Source organism: Bos javanicus, chromosome 1 (assembly GCF_032452875.1).
Source record: "Bos javanicus breed banteng chromosome 1, ARS-OSU_banteng_1.0, whole genome shotgun sequence".
Taxonomy (NCBI): domain Eukaryota; kingdom Metazoa; phylum Chordata; class Mammalia; order Artiodactyla; family Bovidae; genus Bos; species Bos javanicus.
In genome coordinates this window covers 145,653,688-145,673,372 of record NC_083868.1, presented here as the reverse complement: position 1 = coordinate 145,673,372, position 19,685 = coordinate 145,653,688, and the positions used below count along the sequence as shown (strand labels likewise).

At 46.8% G+C, this 19,685-nt stretch overlaps 1 protein-coding gene across 3 annotated transcripts in view; it reads right to left on the bottom strand.

Annotated features, from left to right (window-relative positions):
• Positions 1-10,252, bottom strand: part of COL6A2 (collagen type VI alpha 2 chain) — a 31,175-nt gene extending 20,923 nt beyond the window's left edge. For all 3 annotated transcript variants that reach the window (XM_061423915.1, XM_061423922.1, XM_061423931.1), the window contains exon 1: positions 10,118-10,252. The gene's annotated coding sequence lies outside the window, so the exon portion shown is untranslated. The remainder of the gene's footprint in view (positions 1-10,117) is intronic.
• Positions 10,253-19,685: the final 9,433 nt, after the last annotated feature.

The window sequence follows — 19,685 nt, the reverse complement described above, 5'->3', positions numbered from 1 at the left end:
AGGGTTACCACAAGCTGCTGATTTGTAAAAACCAAAATATCTGCAAGGTTCAATAATGTGAAGTACATTAAAATAAGGTAGGTATGTAACAGCTCTATTAAAGCCACCAAACATCCATTTATGATTAAAAAAAAATCAGACAAGGCAAAACCTCCTAAGAGATTTAGGAGTTGGATTAACACCATAAAGGATATAAATTTCAAATCAAGAAAAGTTATGACAAACCTAAACAATGTATTAAAAAGTAGAGACATCACTTTGCTGACAAAGGTCCATCTAGTCAAAGATATGGTTTCTCTAGAAGTCATGTACAGATGTGAGAGTTGGACCATAAAGAAAGCTGAATGACAAAGAATTGATGCTTTTGAATTGTGGTGCTGGAGAAGATTCTTGACAGTGCCTGGGACTGCAAGGAGATCAAACCAGTCAATCCTAAAGGAAATCAACCCTGAATATTCATTGGAAGGACTGATGCTGAAGCTCCAGTACTTTGGCCACCTGATGCAAAGAGATGACTCACTGGAAAAGACCCTGATGCTGGGAAAGACTGAAGGCAGGAGGAGAAGGAGACAACAGAAGATGAGATGGTTGGATGGCATCACCGACTCAATGGACATGAGTTTGAGCAAACTCTGGGAGACAGCGAAGGGCAGGGAAGCCTGGTGTGCTACATTCCAGTGGGTTACAAAGAGTCAGACCCAAGTTAGCAACTGAACAACAGCAATCAAATTTTACACAAAGCTAAAATAGATGTTTTTGTCTTCATGGGTCACAGACTCCTTTAAGAATGTGGACAATTTTACCTGACACAAATACACAGATTACTCATATACAGAAATCAGATTCCTTATTACTTCAGTGGACCCGTCTATGGAACTGACTCTGGATTTGAAACTCCTGCCCTTGAAGAATGACCATTAGAGTACAAAAATTAAAAAAGACAAAGAGTGTTGATCTCACTCTATTACTCACTGTTGTGTTGGAAGCCAATGCAATAAGACAGTAAAAAGAAACAAGTATAAATCTTGTAAAGGATGAGATGGGAACTCCTTATTAAAGATGGTACTATCTACCTAGAAAACTCAATAAGATAAACTGAACAAAGTTTAGGGGAGAGAGAAACGGGTTTCATTGAGGCAGTTATAAGAAAAATACATAAAAATCTACAGGTTTTCTTCTATCAGGAACGACCAATTAGAAAAGGTAATGGAGAAAATACTGTTTACTCTAGCAAGAAAACCAAAATAAATCCAAGGAATAAACTTAACAAGAACCTAAGGATGTGCATGACTTATGGAAAAAACTCAAAAAATTTCCAAAGAACACAGTTGGAGAGAAAAACCTTGTTTTTAGATGAGAGACACAATACTTAAGAATATCAGTTATTTCAGAATATCAGTTATTTCTAACCAAATCTATAATTGAATGTAATTTTGACTAAAATTTCCAATAAATTTTCTTTTTTGCCATTATTTGTTGACAAAATAAATTCTAGGTTCATCTGAAGGAATAAATAAGAGTAGGTGAGAAAAATAAAAAATGAAGGTTGATAAAATTTATGCTATCAAGTACAATAATGGAATACAATCACAGTAATGAAGTATTTATTGTTTTGGTGTTGGAAATGGCCAGAAGACCACACAGCAGCAGCATAAAACCAGATGAGAACTGAAAAGATGAGATGGCTGTTTTCAGAGCAGTGAAAGAAGGCTGGGAAAAGGGCTCACAATATGACTGAAAGTAATCCTACCTCATGCAGGGCACCCAAATAAAATCCAGGAGGAGCAAATAACTGTGTGTAGAGCATGGACTAAAAAGCCTTTGAAGAAAATAGAAAAGATGAAGTGGCATGAAATGCCTATGATTACTCTGCACCAGATGGTACACTGCAGACTTTTAACCTTTACAACAGCCCTTGGATATTAGTGCCAATATAACCTCCATTTCACAGATGAGGAAACTGAGACCAAGATAGGTACCTTGTCCGAGGTGCTCAGCTAGTAGCGGAGCTCCAAATCCAGGCAGCATGGTTTTGAGTCCACAGTCGTGATAACCGGGCTCTCACATATCACCTTTATTACAACAAAGCGACATGGGCAGAGTGGACCAAGAGCCAGGCAACCATCTTCCCAGTGCTTGATCAAGATTTAGCATTTTTAAGGTTTAAACATTTTGATAGCCTGTTATTGTGTATATATTTACAACTATAATATGTTATTTTCTGTTGTAAACTTTTTATTAATATATAATATCCTTCTTTGTCTCTTATAACTCTTTTGATTTAAAGTTCACTTTACCTGGTGTTGGTATAGCTGCCCCTGCTCTCATTCGGTTCCTATTTGCGTGGAATAGCATTTTCCATCCTTTCATTTTCAACCTATTTGTGTCTTTGGATCTAAAGTGAATCTTCTATAGACAGTATTTAGCTGTATGGTGTTTTTTAAAGTCCATTCAGCCAGTATCTGTGTTTTGCTTGGACAGTATAATCCATTTAAAATTCAAATAACTATTGATAAGGAGAGAATTACTTCTGTAGTTTTGCTATTTGTTTTCTATGTACCTTATAGTTTTTTGTTCCTCATTTTCTGCATTACTTTCTTCCTTTCTGTGTAGCTGATTGTTGTAGTAAAACATTTACATCCCTTCCTCATTTCTTTTTGAGTTTTTAGGTACTTTCTTTATGGTTACCAAGGGATTAACTTAACATTATAAAATTATAACAATATAATTGGAATTTATGCCAGTTTAACTTTGTGCTGCCTGCCCAGTCATGTCCGACTCTTTGCGACCCCATAGACTGGTAGCCCCCCAAGGTTGCTCCATCCATGGAATTTTCCAGGCAAGAATATCGGAGGGGGTTGCCATTTCCTACTCCAGGGGATCTTTCCCACCTAGGGATAGAACTTGTGTCTCTTGTGTCTCCTGCATTATCAGGCAGATTCTTTACCACTGTGCCACCTGGGAAGCCAGTTTAAGTTCGACAACATACACACAAAAAACTGCTCCAAAAACACAAGCAAATATTATTTGTAATGCATTGGTCCCTTAAATTATGTAGAAAACAAAATGTGGAGTTACAAACTGAAGTTACAATAATACAAGTTTCAAGAAGAACAGACTGAAGGAATCATGTGTGCAATTTCAGACTACACCACAAAACTACAGTAATCAAAACCATAGAGTACCGGCACAAAAACAGACACAGATCAACAGGAAAGAACGGAGAGCCCAGGGCATAAACCCATGCACTTACAGTCATTAATCTATGACGAAGGAGGCAAGAATATACCATAAAGAAAAGACAGTCTCTTCAATAATTGGTGCTGAGAAAACTGGACAGCTAAATGTAAAGGAGGAAATTAGAACGTTGTCTAACACTATATACAAAAATAAACTCCAAATGGATTGAAGATCTAAATGTAAGACTGGATACCATAAAACTCCCAAGGGAAACAAGGGCAGAACACTCTGACATAAATTACAGCACAGTTTTTTTTTTCTGCTCTATCTCCAAAAACAAAAGAAATAAAACCAGAATTAAACAAATGAAATCTAATTACACTTAAAAGCTTTTGCACAGCAGAGGAAACCATTGACAAAAAGACAACCTGCTGAATGAGAAAAGGTATTTGCAAATGATACGACCAATAATGGGTTGTGTGTGTATGTGTTAGTTACTCAGTTGTGTCCAGCTCTTTGCGACCCCATGAACTGTAGCCTGCCATGATCCTCTGTCCATGGGATTTCCCAGGCAAGAATACTGGAGTGGGTTGCCATTTCCTTCTCCAAATAAGGGGTTACTATCCAACATATATAAACAGCTCATACCTAGTTAAAAAATGGGCAGGAAAACTGAATATTTTTCCAAAGAGGAAAGGCAGATGGCCAACAGGTACAGGAAAAGATTCTCAATACTGCTAATCATCAGGGAATTGCTAATCAAAGTCACAATAAGACATCAGCTCACACATGTCAGAATGGTTATCATCAGAGAGAATACAAATAACAACTGTTGATGAGGATGTGAAGAAAAGGAGACCCTCACGCACTTTTGAAGGGAATTGGTGGATTCCACCGTGTAATCAGTTGGTGCATCCACTGTGGAAAACAGTATGGAGGCTTCTCAAAAAAACTAAAGATGGAGCTACCATATGACCCAGCAATTCCACTCCGGGGTATACATTAGATTAATTATTGTTTTTTTTTTTTTAAAACATGTATTAGTCTCTCAAATCATGTAGAAAATAAGTGAGTTATATGCCATTGTTATAATAATAGCTTTATAAAATTGCTCATGTATTTACCTTTACTGAGATCTTTGTTTCTTCATATGACTTCAAGCCACTGTCTATTGTCCTTTCATTTCACCTGCAGGACTCTCTTGAGCATTTCTTATAGGGGAGATCTGGTGATGAACTTCTTCAGCTTTTGTTTATCTGGGAAGTTTTTAAGTTTGCCCTCAATTTTGGGGGACAGTTTTGCTGGATATAGAATTTTTGGGTGACAGATTTTTTTTTCTTTTAGCATTTTGAATATATTAACCCACTGCCTCTGGTTTCCAGAGTTTCTGATGAGACATCTTCTGGTAACATTATTGAAGTTCCTTTGGATCTGATGAGCCACTTCTTTCTTGCTGATATAAAATTTTTCTCTTTGTTTTTGTCTTTTGACAGTTTGATTATACTGTGTAACATGTGAGTCTCTTTAAGTTCATCTTATTTGTCTTAGATGTTTATATTCATGTCATTCATCAAATTTGGGAAGTTTCTTCACATGTTTCATCTGCCCCTTTCTCTCTCTTCTCCTTCTGTGACTCCTAAAACTGTATGCAGGTCCTTTAGGTTCTGTTCACTTTTCTTTAATCTTTTTTTCTTTATGCTCCTCAGACTCATAATTTCCATTGTCTTATCTTCAATGTCACTGATCCTTTCTTTGCTCAAATTGGCATTTGAAGCCCTCTAATAAGTAAAATCATTGTGCTCTTCTGGTCTATTAAATCTTTTTTGATTCTACCAGGTTTTCTATTTATCGATATTTCTATTTTATTAATACATTATTTTTTACTTTCTTCACATCTCCCTTTAGCTCCTTGAGCATCTTTAAGATAGTTGTGTTAACGTCTTTGTCTAGTAGATCCACCATCAGGTCTTTCTCAAGGATGGTTTTGGTTGGTTTACATTTTTTCCATTGAATGGGCCATATTTTCCTGTTCATTTACTTGCCTTTTGATTCTTGGTAAAAACTAGACATTTGAATCTAATATGTAACTCTGGAAATCAGATTCTTCTCCTTCCCTAGGGTTTGCTATTTTTGATTGTTTTTGTTTTATTTATGTTGTAGGCTGTCTCTGTGCCAAGGATCAGCCTGAACAGTAAAGGTGCGTGTGTACGTGCTAAGTCACTTCAGTTGTGTCTGACTCTTTGTGACCCCATGGACTGTAGCTTTCCAGGCTACTCTGCCCATGGAATTCTCCAGGCAAGAATACTGGAGTGGGTTGACATTTCCTTCTCCAGGGGATTTTCTTGCCTCAGGGATCGAACCTGCATCTCTTATGTCTCCTGCATTGGCAGGCAGGTTCTTGACCACTTTGGACTTGGGAAGCCCTGAAGAGTAATGGTAAGGTCTTCTTATGTCCTTCCTGAGGCTGTACTTTCCCCTAGATATGTGCAGTGCCTGTCTAATTTCCCCTGTATATGCAATTGCTTTCCAATGTTATAGTCTTCAATGTCTGACTTCCAAAATGAGAAAAAGAGAAAAATAAAAGGGTGGGGGAGGTGGCAGTCTTTTAAATCCCCTGAAAGTCAACTCAACCAGAGAGGGTAAGGCTTGTAATGATAGGGAAAAACGTAACAACAATGGAAGCCTCAAAAGATTTAAAAAGAAAATATCATGAAAAGTATCTTCTCTGATTACAATGGGATGACTTTAGAAGTCAATAACAGAAGGAAAACTAGAAAATTCACAGAATTGTAGGAATTAAACAACTCACTCTTAAACAACCAAAAGATGAAAGAATAATCACTAGGGAAATCAGAAAATACTCACAGATGATAAAAATGAAAACAAGACATACTAAATACATGAAACACAGTAAAAGCAGTATGAAGGAGAGAATTTACAGCTATAAGTGTTTACATAAAACAAGAAAGATCTCAAATCAATAACCTAACTTTACAATTTAAGGAACTAGAAAAAAAAAAACTAAGCATACATCTAGCAGAAGGAGTGAAATAATAAACATTAGAGCAGAGATAAATGAAATGGATAATAGACAAACAGTAGAAAAAAATCAATGAAACCAAAAGTTGATTCTTCAAAAAGTTCAACAACACTGACAAACCTTTAGCTAGATGGACTAAGAAAAAAAGAGAATACTCAAATCACTAAAATCATAAATGAAAGTGGGAAATTACTACTTATTCTACAGAAATAAGAATTATGAGGGTACTATAATCAGTTGCACATCAACAAATTAGATAACCTAGATGAAATGGACAAATTCCTAGAAACACAAAACCTATAAAGAGAAGATCATGAAGAAAAATCTGAGTATTATTAGTAAGGAATTTGAATCAGTAATTGAAAATCTGACAAAGAAAAGCCCTGGACCTGATGGCTTTATTGCAGCCACAAAATTAAAAGACACTTACTCCTTGGAAGGAAAGTTATGACCAACCTAGATAGCATATTCAAAAGCAGAGACATTACTTTGCCAACAAAGGTCCATCTAGTTAAGGCTATGGTTTTTCCAGTGGTCTTGTATGGATGTGGAGTTGGACTGTGAAGAAAGCTGAGCACTGAAGAATTAGTGCTTTTGAACTGTGGTGTTGGAGAAGGCTCTTGAGAGTCCCTTGGACTGCAAGGAGATCCAACCAGTCTATTCTAAAGGAGATCAGTCCTGGGTGTTCACTGGTGGGACTGATTTCGAAGCTGAAACTCCAATACTTTGGCCACCTCATGCGAAGAGTTGACTCATTGGAAAAGACCCTGATGCTGGGAGGGATTGGGGGCAGGAGGAGAAGGGGATGACAGAGGATGAGATGGCTGGATGGCATCATTGACTTCAACATGAGTTTGGGTAAACTCCAGGAGTTGGTGTTGGACAGGGAAGCCTGGCGTGCTGCGATTCATGGGGTTGCAAAGAATTGGACACGACTGAGCAACTGAATTGAACCGAACTGATGAAGCATTTAAAGTGGAACTAATATCAATATTTCTCAAACTTATCCAAAAAAATTGAAGAAGAGGGAATCCCTCCAAACTCATTCTATGAAGTCAGCATTACAGATGGCATCATTGACTCATAGAATATGAATTTGAGCAAACTCTGGGAGACAGCGAAGGACAAGGAAGCCTGGTGTGCTGCAGTCCAAGGGATCACAAAGAGTTGGACTTAGCAATTTAGCAACTGAACAATATTACCCTGATACCCAAACCAGATAGACACTACAAGAAAATAAAACTACAGCCCCAAATCCTCAACAAAATATTAGGAAACAGAATTCAACAGGATGGAAAAAGGGTTAGACATCATGATCAAGTGGGATTTATTCCTGGAATGCAAAGGTGGTTCAACATATGAAAATCAATTAATGTAACACACCACATTAATAGAATGAAGGAAAAACCCACATGATCATCTCAACTGATGCAGAAAAATCTTTTGATCAAATTCAATATCCTTTCATGATTCAAAAACTCAACAAAGTAGGACTAGATGGAAACTATCTCAGCATAATAAAAGCCATTTATGAAAATCCCACAGCGAATATCAAACTCAATCGTGAGAAACTAGAAGTTTTTCTAAGGTCAGGAACAAAACAAGATGCCCATTTTAACCACTTCTATTCAACATAGTATTGGAAGTCCTAGCCAGAACAATTAGGCAAGAAAAAGAAATAAAAGATAGATGTAAAATTATCTCTGTTCACAGATGATATGATCTTCCATGTACAAAAGAGTCCACAGAAAGAAACTGTTACATAGATGAATTAATTTAAGTAGCAGGATACAAAGTCAACACACAAAAATCATCTGCATTTCTATACACCAACAATGAACAACACAAAAGGTAAATTAAGAAAACAATTCCATTTGCATTAACTGCACTGTTGCTGTGTGATCTGGCCCAGCCCCAACGAGTACTCAGGGTAGGGGCTGGCCTCCAGGTCCTGTTCAGTGAGCAGAACCCCATGAGTCCTGCTTCTCTGCAGATGTACCCCACACCAGGGTCCCCTGGCTCTGCACAAATGTTTGAAAGGAGTCACAGGAGGGATCAATCCAGTGGAACGTGGGGTGGGGTTTAAAATAAAAGAATCAAACTATTTGGGTTTTTCTTAAAATAATCATGAGAGCCAAGTTTTCCAGGTATCATAAAGCATTCATGGCAGCAAACACGGTCTCCCTCCACTCTGTACCTGGAGACCCTGTCCTACAGATGAGAAAATGGCAATGGAGAGGAGGGCAGGCTCAGCCCACACCCTCTGCTGAGGCCTGGGAAGACCCCTGGGTCCTGCTCCTTCTCCCAGGCACTGGCCCATTCCAGGGAGCTCGACTGACCTGAGGGACCTCAGGCAGGTCCACTGCACAACAGAGCCACCCGTGCTGGCTGGCGATGCAGAGTCCACTGGGTGTGGATGTGCCCTGCCTGACCAGGTGACCCAGCAGCTGGAGCCTGGTCTCTTGTATGTTGCCTTGCCTGTAGCTTCCACCTTGGACGGGCCCAACAACTGCCCCCAACCTGCTGCGGTCTTCACAGCCCTGCCCCCAGGTCACTTTCATCAGCCCAGGGTGGCAGCTTTGCAGTGGCCAGAGTATTTCAGAGGTCCATTGAGACCCACGTCTGGCCGAATGGACATATCTCTGCCTCTTACGTCTAGCCCCTCCAGTCACCTATGCCCCAGGGGCCCAGGCCCTCTTCCCACCCCACCTCCTGCCTCCAAGTGACAGGAGGAAGCAGACCATTTCCCTCCTTCCTGGGAGCCTCAAATACCCATCAGGCCTCCTGATGGGTGAGGCAGACAGAGACAGGCAGGGAATAAACCCTGCTATGAGGGCCTCCAGGCCAGAGCTCCTTTACTGGAAACTAAACCCAGGGAAATGTGTGGACCTCAAGCCTCCTTCTTTTTGGGTGTCAATCTGCAAGTGAAGAGCCTTTCCTTGGGGACAGCTGGGTGGCCTAGGGGTGTGGGAGCTGTCAGCTTCCTTCCTAGGTGCAGGGGAGGATGTTTGGGGGCCCTGGGCAGGATGGCAGGCACACAGGGGTGGCATCCTGCTGTTTTCGGTCGTCCCTACTGGTATCAGCAAGTATTCCCAGCGGCAGACCTCCCCTCACCACCCCAGAGGGTGCTGGGCCCTGTCCCGGCTCTGCTGGAGTGGATCCTGAGGATCCCGGCGGGTGTGGGGCCGGCCCATAAGGGGAGCCGCCCAGCATAGTCAGCACCCGCCCTGCCCCCCGCACTCCCCTCAGTCTCCCTCAGCAGACTCTCGGGTCGGGGGCAGATGCTCAGTGGACACCTCCAGCCTCAGAGGAATGGGGCAGGCTGGGCTCCTGCTGGCTCCTGGGTAGGTGGGGTGTGAGTGTGACTCCCCTTCCCCTGCTCTCCATCGGAATGTCAAGGACCCCTCCTCCCCTGAGGCCCACTGCAGGGAAGCTGGCCCCTCGGACCTCATTCTAGGGACGAGTCTTTCTGGGGAGGAGGGACAACCGCTCCCTCTCAGCTGAGCCGAGGAAGGGGGCCAGCACCCCTGGACACTCCGTGCCCAGTTTCGTGTTGGGGGGGAGTCATCCCATGGGAGTGAGTTGGGCTCCTCAAACTCTAGAGATGTCCCCAGGCACGAGACACAGGACCGAACCTCCCAGGAACGGCCAGGGGTCAGGCTGCAGATGGGGGACCGGGCGTAGATGGCAGGCGCCCCGAACGGGGACCCGGCTCTGCCCAGGAGAGAAGGCGGCAGCCGGATGGGTCCCCGCGCGAGGCGCCCCAGGAGCGGACCCGGGGGCTCCAAGCGAGGCCGGCGGTGCAAGTGGGAGCACCGCGGCGGGGGCGGACCCCACCGGGCAAGACCCAACTTCCCGCGTCCCCGCTGCGCGGCACTGAGCTGCCAGTGGCCTTACCTGACCGTGCTTCGGGCGCCCTCGTCGGACTCGTCCGGAGCGAAGAGGCTCCGGGTCCTGACCGCGCAAGACGGCGCCGAGTGGGCAGAGGGAGGGGCGGCGGGAAGGGCCGCCGCCAGACCCCGCCCCCGCCCCGCCTCGTCCCGTCCACCGCCCGGCGCCCCGGGCAACTGCTCCGCGCCCCCGCCCCTCCGCGGCCAGACGGCGGCCACCGGGCGGCGCTGCGGCCACGTGGATGGCGGCAGGGCGGGGCCGGGAGGCGACCCGAGGGGACAGGGGTGCGGGTGGGGGGCGGGAAGGGACCCCAGGGGGCAAGGGTGCGGAAGAGAGGCCCCTCTGCGGTCCCTGCTAAGTCAGGACCCCTCCCTGTTCTTGGATGCTGCTCCGACTGGACACCTGCCCACCTCCCTGCTTGCTGCGCACTCCCCCATTTCCTGGCGACCTGGAGTGTCTACTACCGGGCCTGGGGCACCTTACTCACCACTCACTCGGCCCTCGGAGGAATGGCCCTGGGAGGCTGCAGAGTCCTCCCGCCAGGCGTCTCCTTCCCAAGTCCCCCTTGCTCAGAACCGGCAGGCTGGGGTCTCGTTCCTCGCTCAGGGACACGCAGCTCTGTGACCCATGGATCACAATGTGTGTCTTGCGTTGGGGTCTCCGCCACCCAGAGGTGAAGGGCCAGCCAGGAGGGGCAAGGATGGCCAGGATAGCGGGAGCCTCAGGCTCTCTGGGTGGAGAGGAGGGCCTAAGGGACTGGCAGACCATTACCCTGTGAGAACCCCGGAGCTGCTCTTGGGACTGGGCCCTGGGATTTCTGTGATGTCCCTGCCTGAGCAGAGTCAGAAGAGGTCCCAGGTAGGGCTGTGGTGGGGGTTGCCACTCCCTAGGACCAGTGCTCCTTCTGGAGGAGGGATGCAGAAGGGACTGGGGGCGAGGTCCCTGGCTCAGGGACAGGGCGCCTCACCAGCACCCTTGAAGCGGGCCAGGCCGTGGAAGGTGTCTGCTTGGCCATTGCTGGTCTGTGACTGTCAGGCCCAGGCGGAGTGACGCTGAGACACTGAACCTGGATGGGGACATGTAGGCCTGATCAGAAGGAAAGAGGCCAAGTGTCAGGAGTGGCGAGGGAGCCCACAGGTGCTGACTGTAGTCCTGGGCTGGATTTGTGGGTCCTTGACCCAGAAGGGCTTCCCAGGTGACGCTAGGGGTGAAAGAACTCGCCTGCTAATGAGGGAGATGCAAGAGACACAGGTCGAACCCTGGGCGGGAGAAGAAGATGGCAACCCATTCCAGTATTCTTGCCTGGAGAATTCCTTAGACAGTGGAGCCTGGTGGGCCATAGTCCATAGAGTCGCAAAGAGTTGGACACGACTGAAGCAACTTCGCACACGTATACTACCCAGAAGCCAGGACAGAAGATTAGAGAAGCAGGAAAGCTGGACTCGGAGGTACCGTCTTGGAACGCAGGATTTAATCTCCCAGCAGTCTTCAGGTCACAGGACAGACTCAATTCTGGGATGACTCACAGAGGCCTGGAGAAAATGCTGGCCCATGGTTAGCAGGAAGGAAGCGCTGAAGCCTCCCTGGTAGAAGGCGGAGGGAGGAACAGACAGGCCCCAGGCTGTGCCAGGTGCAACACCCTTGTCATGGGTTAGTGAGGCCGTTGGTCAGTGATCACGTTCTTTTCCATCCCAATTACCAAAAGAGGCTCAGAAACAGTTTGCAGTCATGTGGGGGCACAACAGTGCTCATTTACGGTTTGGCCTCAGGGCGGTGCCAACTCTCCCCTCTGTCCTGATGTTGGACATCCCCCCAGGACAGGACAGGCCCCTCACACTGAGGTCATCTCACACTGGTCAGGATGGGCCAGGAGGCTAGTGGGCAGGGGGCCTTAAGACATGTGTGCCCTGGAGGTGGGAGAGGAGCCCTGTGAAATACCGGGAGCTTCCCTTCATGCCACTTGTAGGGGCTGGTTGCCAGGGCATGCCCAGATGTCCCCAAAGTGAAGGACAAGTTGCTGTGCCTTGTGTCCCCTTCCAAGGCAGAAGCACGGGCCTGGCAGGCCACTTGGGTTCTGGAGGCAGCATCTTCCACTCTTAGGCGTATCACTCGACCCCATGTGTTGGGTGACTCAGACGGAGGGCAGCTTTGAGGGCATCAGTTCAGTTCAGTTCAGTTGCTCTGTCGTGTCCAACTCTTTGCGACCCCATGAACCGCAGCACACCAGGCCTCCCTGTCCATCACCAACTCCCGGAGTCTACCCAAACCCATGTCCATTGAGTCAGTGATGCCATCCAACCATCTCATCCTCTGTCGTCCCCTTCTCCTCCTGCCCTGTCTTTCCCAGCATCAGGGTCTTTGCAAATGAGTCAGCTCTTCACATCAGGTGGCCAAAGTATTTGCATTTCAGCTTCAACATGAGTCCTTCCAATGAACACCCAGGACTGATCTCCTTTAGGATGGACTAGTTGGATCTCCTTGCGGTCCAAGGGACTCTCAAGAGTCTTCTCCAACACCACAGTTCAAAAGCATCAATTCTTCAGTGCTCAGCTTTCTTTATAGTCCAACTCTCACATCTGTACATGACTACTGGAAAAACCGTAGCTTTGACTAGATGGACCTTTGTTGACAAAGTAATGTCTCTGCTTTTTAATATGCTGTCTAGGTTGGTCATAAGTTTTCTTCCAAGGAGCAAGCGTCTTTTAAATTCATGGCTACAATCACCATCTGCAGTGATTTTGGAGCCCCCCAAAATAAAGTCAGCCACTGTTTCTACTGTTTCCCCATCTATTTGCCATGAAGTGATGGGACCAGATGCCATGATCTTTGTTTTCTGAATGTTGAGATTTAAGTCAACTTTTTCACTCTCCTCTTTCACTTTCATCAAGAGGCTGTTTAGTTCTTCAGTTTCTGCCATAAGGGTGGTGTCATCTGCATATCTGAGGTTATTGATATTTCTCCTAGCAATCTTGATTCCAGCTTGTGCTTCTTCCAGCCCAGCGTTTCTCATGATGTACTCTGCATATAAGTTAAATAAGCAGGTTGACAATATGCAGCCTTGATGTACTTCTTTTCCTCTTTGGAACCAGTCTGTTGTTCCATGTCCTGTTCTAACTGTTGCTTCCTGACCTGCATACAAGTTTCTCAAGAGGCAGGTCAGGTGGTCTGGTATTCCCATGTCTTTCAGAATTTTCCACAATTTATTGTGATCCACACAGTCAAAGGCTTTGGCATAATCAATAAAGCAGAAATTGAGGGCGTCAGGGAGCAGGAATGTCTGTGCAGCAGGCCTGGGCCATTGGCCCTGCACTTGGACCTGTGGTATTGGAGGTGTCAGTGGGCAGGTGCCCCTTGGGCTGTGGGCAGGCCCTGGGCTCTGGAGCGAGGTTGTGTGTCTGTGGACGATACTCACCTTTAGAGAAATGCTTCCTGACTCCCGAGCATGGGGAGCAGCCTGGTCTTGCAGCTCTCTTCCCTGGGGGGCCCGCCATCAGGGGTGCTAGGCACTTGCAGCCTCCTGGGACACTGCCTCCCCCGCTTCCTCCGTGGAGGGAGCCATCAGTGCAAGGCCAGCTGTGCTTGCTGCTCGTTTGCCTGTCCAGGCAATGATGACATCATCAGTCACTCGACGGCTTCCTACTTCTCGAGGGGGAGCTCCCCGCCAGGCAGTACCTCTGTGCAGCTTCTGACACCTGCTGTCCATACCCTCCTGCCCTCGCTGCCAAGGAAACAGGTCTGAGAGTGGACATAACCTTCCTGGAAAGAGAACCTCAGCCTTGGAGTTGAGGGTGGTCTCCTGAGCCCTCCGCCTGCAGGGCAGTGCCTGGCTTCAGCATGGGGAATGGCTGCTGAATCAGTGAATCCCTGAACCTCAGAAGTGCAGGCATTGCAGGGCCTGGATATTCCGTGGAGATTCATGGGACTGAGACCCTTAGGGTTGCCCGCTGCGTCCAGCCCACCTTGGCTGTGGGGGTGGGGGATTCTGCAAGGTGTGTTACAGATCTCAGACCACAGCAGTGAAACCAGACACCCGCTGGCAGGACCTCCTGCTTTGGCTTTATTCAGCCTCTCTGATCCTTGAGCCCAAGGAGCCTCCCCTTGTCAGAGCCGGGATGTGGGAGGGGGCCATCCTGACATCCTAGAATTGCAGCTGGGCAATGTCTGCTCCCCACTCGTTAGTCCCATTTGCAGGCTGACAGTGGGTGGGGGTGGGGGTTGCTCCCCCCGGGGAGCTCCAGTCATGCTGTCCCCTTGCTCCTGCACCACTGTTCCCTCAGGATTCTGAGGTGCAGAAGGGGGCACTCAAGTCGGCCCTTGGCCCTGGGCAGCTGTCTGCACTGGGATGGCCCCTGGTCCAGGCAGCATCCGTGAAGGGCCTGGCTCAGTCAGAGGCTGGGGGCTCTCGGTCCCGAGAGTTTCCAGGAGGAAGCCAGGTGCCAGGGCCACTCTAATCTGTGGGGAAGGGTGTGGAGACAAGCAGCACGAAGGGTGTGGACAGCCTGGTCCCAGGCCTCAGCAGCGCAGACACTCCGAGGACTGGGACCAGTGACTCCAGGAGACACATGTGTGCTCTCAGTGGGGGAGGGAGCCGTGCTTGGCTGCGGGCCCTGCTGGCCATTTCCTCCTCTGCCCACACGTTCTCAGGCCCAGGGAGGCCTTAAGTGCTTCCGTATGGACAAGCCCTCTGCGGCTTTCTCATGTTCAGGGCCTCTGGTGGGACCATTCTGGGTGGCGGGCGGGGCTCTCACATCCTCAGAAATGCGTGCAGAAGATGAGTGAGGACTCACATTTTCCTTTGCTCGCTCTCAGGGCTGACAGAGTTAACTCCCACTCTCCAGGGAGACACGCAGAAACAAGACCTGCCATCAGCAGTGATGCTGAGAGGCAGTGTGTCAGCTCGGATCCCAAGTCAGCGGGAGAGCCTCAGCTTTCATGGTTTTAAGCCAAAGCCACTCACTAGTCTGGACCATCTTAGCGGGGCTGGGCGGTGGGATGCTTGTATTGATGACAACCCCTGGGCGCTGTGACAGCTCAGCATGGACCACCATCCACCTTTCTGGGGGGAGCCAGAATAACGGTGAGCCCCGGTGAGGGGCCCGCGAGGGGCCAGGGCACAGGGTGGCAGGAGGGTCAGGGGACTTGTGCTGGCGGGTGAGTGGAAAGACGCTGTGAGTGCCCGGTGGACTCGACCCAGCCACGTGATGCTCCTGAGGGGTCTTTACCTCTCCTGCATGTCTGGTCATGTCTTAGGAAGTGAAGCCAGGCTGACGATAGCATCCTGAGTGCTCCCTTCACACATCTGACTAATGGATCCTGTGTTGTGAGAGCCTCGAAGTCAAGAGACTGGTGCTCACAGGGAGGGTGGTTGGGGGAAGAAGGTTCTAGGTCTTGAACATCTAATCTCCCCAGCAGCGGTGGTTTTTCCCCTCCACCACCTCTGGGTACTTGTAAACTACGTGGAATTAGTTTACAAAATGCCTCAAAATGTTTATGCCTCCTCCTGACCAGCCGTACTGTCCTCAACTGAAAGAGCCCAGAATGTCATGCAACTCAACTTCTGCTGGTTCGGGAAGGCCACTCTGGGATGCCAGGGCTGGCCTGGATGTTTGGGGTATGGGATGGCCAGGCAGCCACACCACAGGGATTCTCACTGTGGGTCTGCCTTAAGGGCCAGGTCACCAGACCCCCAAAGTCTGAGCAAAACTGTCCCATGCACATTTTCCAGGAAAGAGGACCCACAAGTTTCATGGTATTCTCGAAGGAATAAGTAATTCCAAAGGCATCACAGATTTTCAAAGAACTGGGACACAAAAAATTATACAAAAACCATGTGAAATAAAGTTTAGTCTTTTTACGATGACTTAGGAGGTCCAGAGGAGAAGGCGATGGCACCCCACTCCAGTACTCTTGCCTGGAAAATCCCATGGGCGGAGGAGCCTGGTAGGCTGCAGTCCATGGGGTCTCCAAGAGTCGGACTCGACTGAACAACTTGACTTTCACTTTTCACTTTCATGCATTGGAGAAGGAAATGGCAACCCATTCCAGTGCTCTCGCCTGGAGAATCCCAGGGACGGGGGAGCCTGGTGGGCTGCCGTTTATGGGGTCACACAGAGTGGGACACGACTGAAGTGACTTGGCGGCGGCAGCAGCAGGAGGTCCAGAGGGGTCACACCACTACTGGGACCACCATCACCCCCCACCGTCACTCCTGCCATGACTACCAGCCAACACCTTCACTACCACCTTTACCACCACCCCATCACCACCACGACCTTCACTACCACCATCACCCCCACCACCAGTACCACCGCCTTTGGATCCAGGATGGGATCGCTTAGAAGTCCTTTGGAGTTGTCTGTTGGCCAGGGTCATGACTTTCCGTGCTGTGGCCTCTCTAGAAACTCAGACCTGTTGATGTGATGGCAGGGTTGCAACAGAATGAGACCAGAAGCTGCAGAGATTCTTGAGACCTGGGCTCAGAAATCACACTGCATCTGTTCAGTTCAGTCGCTCAGTCGTGTCCGACTCTTTGCAACCCCATGAACCACAGCACACCAGGCCTCCCTGTCCATCACCAACTCCTGGAGTCCACCCAAACCCATGTCCATCGAGTCGATGATGCCATCCAACCATCCTCATCCTCTGTCGTCCCCTTCTCCTCCTGCCCTCAATCTTTCCCAGCATCAGGGTCTTTTCAAATGAGTCAGCTCTTCGCAGCAGGTGGCCAAAGTACTGGAGTTTCAGCTTCAACATCAGTCCTTCCAATGAACACCCAGGACTGATCTCCTTTAGGGTGGACTGGTTGAGTCTCCTTGACTCAAGAGTCCAAGGGACTCTCAAGAGTCTTCTCCAACACCACATTTCAGAAGAACTGCATCACTTTGCACATGTTTTTGGTCAAAGCAAGACGCAGGACTACTATGACTCAAGAATGGAGGTGTGGGAAGAGGTACAGAGGTTCTGTGACGGTGGTTGGTCGATGCTCCCACCACAACTGAGGCCCTCTCCCATGTGGCCTCCATCCCGTTTGGCCCCGTCATGCTCTCTCCCCAGGCAAGTGCTGACCATTTCAGGGGCTTGTATCTTAGAAAGTTACAGCCTCTGTTCTCAAAGGCCTTGCCATGTGAGTGAAGATGAACGACACTCATGATGGGTGCACTCATGTTGGAGTGCTAACCACGTGTTCCTCACTCACCCTCAGACTGGAGGGAGAGAGAGGGCAGGGGGCCTGAGGGGCTGGGACTTTTCTCCTGCGAGGCCTCCGTCCCTCCACGAGGCACATGGAATGTGTGATGGGAGTGTGCCCGTGTGCAGGAGTGCCCTTATCAGTCGTGTTTCATTTCCACGGCCTTTTCGATTTTAGTAATTAAAAAATTTTGACTAATGTTTGACACTGAATGTTTATAACATTATTTATTTATTTTGGAGCAGATAACACCTGTTCATTGTGCAAAATTCAAAAGGTGCAACAGGACAGAGAAGAGCAAACAGACCTTCCTCTCAGCCCACCCTGCAATGCCTGACGGGAGAGAATCACTGCCAGGTTCCACAGGGGACGCTTCAGACACTGCCCATCGTCGTTCTCTTAATATTTAGTTTAGTGTACGTCTGGTGGTAATACATCTTGTCAGTTCTCACTCGTCTCTGCAACGTTTTATTTAGCCTTCAGTTTTGAAGGCTGTTTCCTAGGCAGAATTCCCTCTCAGCTAGATGACAGAGAAGATAGGCGTCGACCTCAGGCTTCCAGACTTGCGGGAAGTCCGTCCTTCTGTGGTTCCTTTGAAGATACTGTGCCTTTCTTCTCTGGTTGCTTCTACGATGTTCTGTCTTGGGTTTATAGCTGTTTTCCTGTGACATACGTAGGAGTGCTGGTCTTTGCATTTATCCTGGTTGGCATATGTGGATTCCTTGTTTGGACTTGTAGTATATGCCTGTTATCAGTTTTAGAAAATTCTTGGCTGTTATCTCTTCACATACTGCCTCTGCCCTATTCTGTCTTTTTTCTCCATCTGGGCCTTGAGTTTCACGTATGTTAGATATTTTCATCATTTGCATTTATCTCTTATGCTTTTTTCTGTATTTTCCATTTCTCATTTGTCCTTCAGTCTTGACCATTTCCTATTGATCATTTTCAACTTTCCAATTATTTTATCTTCTCTTCCAGTGTGTCTAATCAGTGTTAATCCCATCCATTGAGTTCTTACTATTAGTCATTGTTTATTTAATTTTTGGAATTTCCATTTTATCTTCAATTTCTAGATTACAGTTCTCTTACTCAGTTGGCTATCTCATCTTTCATTTTATGGGAAAAAATAATAATATCTCAATATTAATAATATGAGATATTAATCACATTTAAAGTTAACATATGATAACTCTGAAACCAGACCCACTTGTGGATCTGTTTTTTCTTTCCCCATATAGTCTTGTCTCTTGACTAACCTGGTGATTTTTTATTAAATGCTGGACGTTATTTGTGAAAGATTGTAGAGATTCTTCTTAATATTATCTTCCTTTTTATAGGATTTAATTTTATTTTAGTGGGAAGTTAGTTTAGGGACAGATTACCTTTTTCTAATCAGGAACTGATGTAATTCAAATCTAGGTTTATGCCTTTGTGAAGAATGGTATATTATCACCACTTCTTCCTTACTTTTAGAACATAACTTTCTAAGTGACCCAGTTGAGAGTGTGGCATATTTACCAAGGCTGCTGTTCTTTTGAAGGTCCAGCATTCTAGCTGTTGAACTGAGATAATAGCAAAGACTATGCGTAGCTTAAACAAAAAACAGATTAACTGAGGTGTATTTTACATAACAAAATTCATCCTATTCAATGGTGTGCAATTCAATGATTTTCAATAAATTTGCCAAGTGGTGTAATAATCAACACAAATCAGTTTTCGAACTTTTTCATCATTCGAACAAGAGCCCTCAGGCTCATTTACAGTCAACCCTTTCCCACCTCAGCCCCAGGAAACTGCTAGTCTACTCATCTGTGTGGATTTGCCTTTTCTGAGTGTTTCATATAAAAGGAATCATATAGGGATTTCCCTGGTGGTCCAGTGATTAAGACTCTGTGCTCCCAATTCAGTGGGAACAGGTTTGATCCCTGGTCAGGGAACTAGATCCCATACGCTTCGCAGTGCAAACGAACAAACAATGGAACATATAACACGTGGACACTTGTGTCTGGCTTCTGTCATTCGGCACAATGTTTTTGAGGTTCATTCATTTCACAGCATGTTTCAGTAGTTTATTCTTACCAAAGTACAGTAGTTTTTCTTGAATAAGCTCTTCAGATTGTTATAATCCTTTGGCTAATCTCCAGAGCTCAGAAAAAGTTAATTTAGCTACTTTTGTCAGCTACTTCATTGCTTGTATGAAGGTGTGAATTCACAGAGGTGCTCACTCCATCATTCCCGAAGTCCTGCCTTGCAATTTACTTTTGTATATAGATCCTGTGCCTTGCTAAATTCACTCATTAGTTCTTGCAGGTTTTTTTTTTTTTTTTTTGGTAGATTTCATAGAATTTTCTAAGTACATAGTCAGTTCAATTCAGTTCAGTCGCTCAG